General features: G+C 41.1%; 1 non-coding gene across 1 annotated transcript; it reads right to left on the bottom strand.

The window, feature by feature from the left end:
• Positions 1-9,809: 9,809 nt before the first annotated feature.
• Positions 9,810-9,884, bottom strand: Trnat-ugu. Its single transcript has one exon. It is a non-coding gene; the product is annotated as a tRNA-Thr (tRNA).
• Positions 9,885-10,133: the final 249 nt, after the last annotated feature.

Here is a 10,133-nt window from a genome sequence, read left to right as displayed (position 1 = left end):
GTGGAATCACCGGAGATCTGGACATGTAACGGAGATGGATTTAATACACAATTTCCTTCATAAATAAGGTTTGTGACTTTTTGTTCCGGAGTGAATGAACGAATGAGTTTTTTCTGAACCATTTGATGATCACGTTGGCCCTGTAATTAGTGGGGAAGTTTCAGCTGTGTCGAAGAGAGCCTGCAATCACTGTGTTAAATCGTCCAAAAAGGCTTCGTACACATCTGGAATTCGCAATCTTTCGTAAAAGGAGCAAATTGTCCACACGATTGATTCTCCCGACTGAATACAGTATTTAACAGTAATAATGAATGTAAAGATCTCTTACAGCAAGCCAGCCGCTGATTACCAAGACGAAGGACTCCACCAAAGATCCTATTTGGCTGATTTCACGTAATGAAATATTATATTAAAAACTGTACATAGATAAAGGAGAGAAAGAGAGAGATCGAATGAAAATAGAGATAATACTAATAATCCTCCATTAGTCTAACCTTTCGCCTGTCTTATCACGGATCAGCCAAGACACGGGAGGCCCTTACATTACTGTATAGATTTATGTGTGAAGGTGAAAGGGTCCTAAAGGCAACAGATACACGTCTGTACAGACAAGACATTACACAAAGTTAGCGGCTAGCTGCATTCATCATCTATTCATAAAGAAAGAGACGACAACTTATTATTATCTTGTTAAATGTCCCCGTAGGAGAGTTCGCCAATTGTATTGAATTTGCTACTGATTGTTCGGCACACTCGGGTGTTAGGCACCAGAACGCCTAATCTCTCATATTAATTATTTATACACTTTTCATTGCATTTAACCCAGTTTTCAGTACGACAATCTCTCATACTTATCCTAAAAGTCTACCGGTTTTGTTTATTAAATTTCACTAATTTTGAGAAACATAAGAGTAATGAACTTACAACCGAAGTGCTTCGGATACCTTTGGGTCGCCTTGGCTCACCTGGGAGACGAAGTACGTCGCTGCGCTAGTCACTCTGTTTCGGGTGTTCTTCGGAGCCGGACGTGTATCTCTGTTTCGGAAGTTGTCAGAAAAGTAGCCGTACTATAATGAAAGCTATGTCCAGTGTTGTAGAAGACAGTGTAAAAAGTGATATTTTAAAATACAAACAAACATGATACATTAATTAGAGGTGTCGCCTACATCATTGTCAGTACTACAGATCTTGCCCTCTATACAGAGATAATCTTGGGCAAGTGGCATCCCACAGAAAAGGCACGAACACAGGTTCAAGTTCGAGATGACAGCATAGCAGCCTCCGCCGAAGAAGGTCCCGCAACCAACGAGCTGTCTTCTGGGCTGGGAACACAACTTTAGGAGATTCAAAATGGTTCAAATGGCTCTGAGCACTATGGGACTTAACATCTGAGGGCATCAGTCCCCTAGAACTTAGAACTAATCAAACTTAACTAACCTAAGGACATCCCACACATCCATGCCCGAGGCAGGATTCGAACCTGCGAGCGTAGCAGTTGCGCGGTTCCGGACTGAAGCGCGTAGAACCGCTCGGCCACCAGCGGCCGGCAACTTTAGGTTGGTGGAAAGAACTGTTAGGGACTCTTATTCAATCTCTACAGAACTCTCCAGCTTCCATATCTGACTTCCAACACGAGAAGGTATAATTTTATAAATCAACTAGCGGAGAAACGCGGCGTTGCCCGGGTATTTATTTACAGCTGTGCGTCCGCCCCTGTACCACGAAGCGTCAGGCCTTATGCTCAATGTTTACGGCGTCATATCTCCTGAACTATGTACGATATAATTTTGTGGGTACATTCAGCAGTATATGAGGATACTGTCTGCAAAAGGTGATGCCAATTGCGTTAATAGCAGGAAAGTATTAAATTTAAACGTCATGCACGATGAGGCCTTTTTCGCGTGTCTTACTATTTATTACGTCATATTTACTGAACTATGTGTGGTACAATGATACAATATAGCAGGTACATTCAGAGGCATATGTGGATAGTCACTGCGGAATTTATTGCGAATGCCGTTAATAGTAAAGAAGTAATGATTTTAAACTTCATGCATGATGCGGCAGTTTTACCCACATCTCGCCGCGCTGAGTCAACACCTTCTGATACACAGGCCTCACGGCGGAACTATGCGCTAGGCTAACATCTGCCGCTGCAAGACAGCCTGTGCGCTAGAGCCGATGAACGTGTATTTCTTTCGTGAAACCATAGCAAATTCACTGATCGTTAAAATTGCCCTTTACAGAGAAATTGTGCCGCCCTTGTATGATATCGCGCGCAATGTGGCACACTGATCACAACACAGTGTGATCTCCTTCTGTTGTGTTTAAAATCGTATGCAAAATCTGACTTACTTGTTAAGAAAAACGTCGCTACAGAAACCTAGATCCATTAGTCAGTAAATGACACTAACGGAGATACTTCGTAACAGTTAACAGACAGCATGACGAAATTATTGTAGTGATCATAAGTTTATTACTGGGGCAAAAATGTAATTCACTGCGGCATGAATGGCTCATCAATGATCGCATAGATATTGGAGATATTGTCACAGTGAGAAGTTTAATTACAAACGCTCATTTAGCCAATGCAAAAGCGTGAAATAACTCAAAGAACTGGTTATTTTAACCACTGCTTCCCAGTATATTTATTCCTTAATGCAAACTGTTGCAAACAATATGTCTCTACTTCCAACCAATAGCTCAATACATAGTACCAATACTAGGAATAAGAACAATCTACATAAAGACCTAAAATCACTTACCTTGGTCCAATATTCAGGAATACACATTTTCAATAAATTACCAGCAACCATTAAAAACTTGATTTAAGATAAAGCACAGGTTGAAAAGCTTCTTGGTAGGTAACTCCTTTTGTACTCTATAGATGAATTTTTAACAGGGACTGTTAGAACAGCTGAAGTAAAAATGTCTGTTAGATTTAAGATCTGACAGCACTTGGCCACAACAGTCAAGATTAGGTAATTTGTGTATGAGATATCTAGTAAAAGTGTATAATTATGTTTCGTTCTGACTGTGTACATTCTGTAGAAAATGATTCAAATGGCTCTGAGCACTATGGGACTTAACTTCTGAGGTCATCAGTCCCCTAGATCTTTGAACTATTTAAACCTAACTAACCTAAGGACATCACACACATCCATGCCTGAGGCAGTATTCGAACCTGCGGCCGTAGCATTCTGTAGATATTAGCAGTTTCAGTTTATTGTTAAGCATCTGGATATCTTGACAATCTACTGACAAAATGATCAGGGAAGTGAGTATTATATTAAAGTGTCCTATGTTTTTATGTTATATCTTCTGACATGTCCCACACCCATGAGACTCATATCATCTTTGAGTCTACAGTACAAAAACTGAATATACTCTAACCTTTAACCCACAAAGCAAAATCAGGGATTTTGTAAGTTTGACACCTTTGTCTGTCTCTCTCATCAAAACTCTCAAATATTTAACAGAATATTCTTGATAATGATATGACATCATTGTAAATAGAATATAGGCCTAATTTTATGCACATTCATTTTAAGCAATGCAGCTACACACATCAAGTAGAGAAAAGTAGGAATTAGGAGAGAATGACAAATGTAAATGTTTGTTAACCTGTCACAAAATTTATTCTAAACTACTTTACATCTGACAGTTTTCTCTTTTTCATTTTACTGCCAATATGGCTGTCATTAATTTTTTTAACATAATTATTGAGAAATATATTACATGCTACTTTTACTACAGACTGAAGAATTGTGTCATCAGTGTGATCTACCTGACTACAAGAAAATTCCCTTAGGAAAAAGTCTTCCCTTTTAATTACATCAACAGCTAATCTTATAACTAGATTTCTTTGGGATGTACATCTCATGAAGGAGAGCTCATGTTCTCCAGACACCAAGTTTGTAACAATCAAATAAGTGAAAATAACAGCATTAATGACATTATTAGGGCAATACAATCCACCTCTATATACGTTTCTTAGAAGTCCATAGCTTTCATCACTTTCTATTACTGATAATGTTTTATTAAGCACTAAGTACGTTTTACATGTTTCACACCTCAGCTTCTTAAGAACAGCTCTGGCACAGTATCCTGACAAGTATGTGAAAACAGGCAAGTATTCCTGAACAGACTGAACTTGTTCCTCACTGAAATCCATTATGCTCTGAAAGTTTGATGGTGGTGGTAAGGTAATATCATCTACACAATCACTTTCAAAAGAATCTAAATCCATGCCAACTTCACCAAGAGCAGAGGATGAAATTTTCAAGGAAAGCAGAGTCTGAATTCTTAGCTTGGATTCAATTTCAAATACCTGTCTCATTTAATTAAGTCATTTAAATGGTTTATAGTTAAGGGAACTTTCTTGTACCAAGTTTTGAGATTACACTTTTACCCTCATATAAATACATGCTCAGGTCAGTAGTCACCACAACAGAACACAAAAGTGTAGGAATACCTTTGACGTCTATTAGAACAAAAGTTATTGAACTTTCTGACTTTATCAGATGCCAGTCATTAGGCAGCTTGATACCTTCTAAACACTTAACAAAACCATTAAAGTCCACAAAATGTCTTTCCTGTTCATACTGAGCATGAGTTGCTGCGCTCGCTGCAATAGCTATTTCTAAGTCTCTATTTTCCAGACGCTTTCGTCTCTCATCTCCACTTTCCCTCGAACAAGAAGCTGACGAAAGATACTTCGGACAGTTAGGCAGAATGGATGGTATGGCTCCTGTTTTAAGGCGAGGTTTTGGAAGTGGCACAGGATATTTCTTCCCTGTGGAACTGTCGAAATATTCACTGTGTTTCAGAATGAGGTCTTCAGTGAAGTGGAGCTCGCAGACCTTGAAATAATGAGAAAATCTTTTATCAGCTACATGTAATAATCCCGAGGGGGTACTAATGCTAACACATGAGATTAGTGTCAGTTATCTTCAGATCAAATCGATTATTGTTCACTCGGTATTTCAGGTTAAAAGGCTAAAGCTATTCTTGCGTAAGTAAATCACAGTTTTCCAGTGACTCAGTAATGTATGTAATGCAGTTGATCTTCTAGAGAAGGGCATCAAGTCAATCGAATTCAGCTGTTAATGAACATCTAAAGAGCGTGCTACTTAAATATGTGATTAGTTGCTCCCGCTCTCTAAATTAAAGAACACACACCCTGAGACAATCTAACTGAATTGTAAAGAACCTGAGCTTACCTTCGAATTCTGTGTAACCTGGAAATTTTCACGATGTATTGCAGATATCCATTTCTGCTGTAGTTCAGTGGTTTTAGGAAAAGAAAACACCGCTACTCGTGGCTTATTTTCGTAATTTCCTCTACAACGTGGAACACAACACTTATACACCATTTCGAACGATTAAATCAAATCTCAGAGCTAAACGGAGATGTAATTTCGACGAATCAACCACTACACTTTGAAAGTAAACAGAACACAAGTTTTGTTTCCCGGGTAGGTTAGCCAACATAAACACAGAATTTCGAATTGCTTATAAAGGTAAATCCATACAAATTAAGCACAGCATCTCACGGTGCAGATTTCTTATCGCATGTTGCTTTGTAAACGGTGCTACTTTTTCTTGCAGTGCTTCATATACTCATTTTCAATTAAACGAACAATGTATTATACCGGTGCCTTTTGTTGCATAGTTGGTATGGCTATTAGATCCAGTTTTGGCCACCAGCAGCGCTAGTTGTAGCAAAATCTGTCTTTCCACCACTGGCCTAGTGAAAGTGACGTCACATGGCCTACTCGTCTTGGCTGGGAGGCCTGTATGTTAGAAGGTGTTGGCTGAGTGGGCGCGTGGTTTGAGGCGCCATATTGACGAATTGCGCGTCTGCTCTCGCCAGAGGTTCGAGTCCGCCATCGGGCATGGGTGTGTGTGTTGTTCTTAGCGTAAGTTACTTTAGTTAGTTTAAGTAGTGAGTAAGTCTAGGGACCGATGACTTCAGCAGTTTGGTCCCTTAGGAATTCACACACTTTTGAACATTTTTTCACACATTTCATTGTTTTTGACGTCATATCTCTAGAATTATGTGTCATACAATGATATAATTTTGAACTTTCATTCGGTATTATAAGTACTACCGTCTGTGAAATATGTCGCGAAAATAGTTACTGGTAAAGAAGTAATAAACTATACCATTATGCATCATGCGGTGCCTTTGCTGCATGACCAGCGTAAAAGTAGTAAACGATAAACATTTTTCCTCATTTTGTAGGGGTTGTAAACGAGAAAAAAATAGTAATGGTTTAAATTTATGTATAAACTTTGTTGTAAGTCGTTGAGTGCCCTCATTCCCAAATATACGATAAATGTCTGTGGGAATTCACAAGTCGCAGGCTGCAGGCTACGCTTCTTTTCACACCCACACCTCTGATAGGAACGTGGTCCTTACCCCTCCCCTCACCTCCCCCCCCCCCCCCCCCCCAGCGATCCTTCCATGACATGAAGGTATGTGTGTGCCTGGTTTGGTTGATATCAGTCCAGTGCTTTAGGATGAGATGTGGGATCCTCACTCGCTCGTTCACACACACACACACACACACACACACACACACACACACACACACACACCTACATCATCCATGTGTCTATGCTGCTGGAAGCCTATTGAAAATGAAACTCGCTGAATAGTCTACACTTTTCTCTAAGCATTAATGGAATACTATCCAAGTGCAAACCGTTATTCTGCTTAGTGTTCACTTAATGAGCGTTCCAATTTCTTTTGACTGAGTCAACACTGTCAATATCCGATCTCTGGGTGGAGTGTATGTATAGAGATGGTAGAGTTAGTATTCAGAGACCCAGAATAATGGTCCTCTCATTTATGCCAACTGATCGCCTTTCTTCTTGGCTTAAGTGTGTCAGTGGACACAGTTGCCCCAACATATTCTGATACCATAAGAGATAACGGAGTAAAATAAAGTAAATCAGATGGTAGAGTTAGTACTCCCAGATCCAGAATAATGGCCGACTCACTTACGCAAAATGACCGCCTTTTTCTTGGCTTAAACATTTTCTTAGCCAGTGGACAGAGTTGCCCCAACATATTATGATACCGTAAGAGATAAGAGAGTAAAATAAACAAATTAAATAAGTCAGAGACAGTGGATTCAGAGAGTGAAGACCGCAACGTTCAGTTTCAGTACAGGACCATGAACACGACACTTGCTAGAAAGACTTTTAAGTATCCTCAGCCCCAAAAATCTAACAATTTAAAGTAATCGTCTTCAATATCTGACCAAGTTGTGACAGTAAAATTTCTCATTTACAAGAGATCGTTCCAGGATCTCTTCGTATTGCATTTTGTAGCAGTCAAGTGTTGTTCTGTTCTCTGAATGACTGTCCTATTAGCTACATCGTCTGCGAAAAGGAAATAAAAAAGTTTGTTCTTTCATGTAAAGTGGCAAATCATTAATCTACAGGGTGTCCGAAAATAATGCATACACTCTTCGAAATTGAATCCCTCTTTAATTAAAGTTGACAGAATACCTTTCTGACTAATAATTGAGGCGCTCGGCGTGAGGTCATGATCAGCCACACACTCTGCAAAATTGGAATCTGTTCACTTTTCATATCTGCTAGAGGACGCCCAACTACAGGTTGAGAAGTATTTGAAGAAACCTAGAGATGGCAGCACACACTATATTTTTATGTATTGCTCCAAAACATAACGCGGCTTTTTTGTGCTTTAGTAAGGTAAGCCGCAGCAAGATAACGTCTTACAGAGCAAACTGCTTTAGTTCTTCAGATGAAAAAAAAAATAAAATAAAAAAATGCAATGCGCAACCAATATGGTAGCTGATTGTTATGAAGCTGAATCCTCGTGTGATGACAGGGTTGTCTTCGCAGCCAAACCAAAGTGATTTTGCATTATCATCAACAAAATTTGAGTATGGGGCGTGCGTATTACTGAATGTGATTATCTCGCTTATCATGACAGTGCGGTACATGTACACTACTGGCCATTAAAACTGCTACACCAAGAAGAAATGCAGATGATAACCGGGTATACATTGGACAAATATTTTATACTAGAACTGACATGTGATTACATTTTCACGCAATTTGGTTGCATAGATCCTGAGAAATCAGTACCCAGAGCAACCACCTCTGTACGTAATAACGGCCTTGATATGCCTGGACATTGAGTCGAACAGAGCTTCGATAGCGTGTACAGGTACAGCTGCCCATGCAGCTTCAACACGATACTACAGGTCATCAAGAGTAGTGAGTGACTGGCGTATTGTGACGGGCCAGTTGCTCGGCCGCCATTGACCAGACGTTTTCAATTGGTGAGCGATCTGGAGAATGAGCTGGCCAGGGCAGCAGTCGAACATTTTCTGTATTCAGAAAGGCCTGTACAGGACCTGCAACATGCGGTCGTACATTATCCTGCTGAAATGTAGGGTTTCGCAGGGATCAAATGAAGGGTAGAGCCACGGGTCGTAACACATCTGAAATGTAACGTCCACTGTTCAAAGTGCCGTCAATGCGAGCAAGAGGTGACCGAGACGTGTAATCAATGGCACCCTATACCATCACGCCAGGTGATACGCCAGCATGGTGATGACGAATACTCGCTTCCAATGTGCATTCACCGCGATGTCGCCAAACACGGATGCGACCATCATGATGCTGTAAACAAAACCTGGATGCATCCGAAAAAATGACGTTTTGCCATTCGTGCACCAAGGTTCGTCGTTGAGTAAACTATCGCAGGCGCTCCTGTCTGTGATGCAGCGTCAAGGGTAACCGCCGCCATGGTCTCCGAGCTGAGAGTCCATGCTGCTGCAAACATCGTCAAACTGTTCTTGCAGATGGTTGTTGTCCTGCAAACGTCCCCATCTCTTGACTCAGGGATCGAGACGTGGCAGCTCGATCCGTTACAGCCATACGGATAAGATACCTGCTAGTGATACGAGGCCTTTGGGATCCAGCACGGTATTCCGTATCACCTTCCTGAACCAGCCGATTCCTTATTCTGCGAACAGTCGTTGGATCTCGACCAACGCGAGCAGCAATGTAGCGATACGATATTCCGCAATCGCGATAGGCTACAATCCGACCTTTATCAAAGTCGGAAACGTTTCACCAGGGAAAGCCGGTCTCCTGCTGTTAGTGTATGAGAAATCGTTTGGAAACTTCCCTCATGGCAGCACGTTGTAGGTTTCGCCACCGGTGCCAACCTGGTGTGAATGCTCTGAAAAGCTAATCATTTGCATATCACAGCATCTTCTTCCTGTCTGTTAAATTTCGCGTCTGTAGCACATCATCTTCGTGGCGTAGCAATTTTAATGGCCGGTAGTGTAGTTCTTTTAAATAATATCAATATTTAATGTAATCATGAAGTAAGGAAAAGTTTCTGAGGTATTTGTCAGAAAATGATCTGTAAGCGATAGTCATATTTGCGATGGGCATCACTAGAATATGTTCAAATGTGTGTGAAAACTTATGGGCTTAACTGCTAAGGTCATCAGTCCCTATGCTTACACACTACTTAACCTAAATTATCCAAAGGTCAAACACACACACCCATGCCCGAGGGAGGATTCGAACCTCCGCTGGGACCAGCCTCACAGTCCATGACTGCAGCGCCTGAATCACTAGATACCTGCTATATAGGCTATTGTTGCTTGTCGTTATATAGCTGCTGTACCCGTCCCCGTGGTGTAGGGGTAGCGTCTTTGATTTATAATCAAAATGAAATGATAATTAAATTGACACCCTAGCTGCAAACAGGCGTTGATGTACTTCATTGGGGACATGCTGGAAATGTGTGCCCCGACCGGGACTCGAACCCGGGATCTCCTGCTTACATGGCAGACGCTCTATCCATTTGAGCCACCGTGGGCACAGAGGATAGTGCGACTGCAGGGACTTATCCCTTGCACGCTCCCCGTGAGATACACATTCCCAACATGTCCACACCACTACATTCGTAGTACGCCTAATAGATGTTTGCCCATCATACTCATTACTCGTGGCAGATTAATCTACCAAGTCCCGTACGAGTTCGGGCATAGCGTGTGCGTTTGCACAAGAAGGTCAATGACCGGGAAGCCATATTTAACTATATATGACGGTAGTATCTGTTCCCGAAA

The sequence above is a fragment of the Schistocerca americana genome, chromosome 4, assembly GCF_021461395.2.
Source record: "Schistocerca americana isolate TAMUIC-IGC-003095 chromosome 4, iqSchAmer2.1, whole genome shotgun sequence".
Classification (NCBI taxonomy): domain Eukaryota; kingdom Metazoa; phylum Arthropoda; class Insecta; order Orthoptera; family Acrididae; genus Schistocerca; species Schistocerca americana.
The sequence above is the reverse complement of the archived record's forward strand: the minus strand, read 5'-3'. Positions and strand labels throughout refer to the sequence as shown.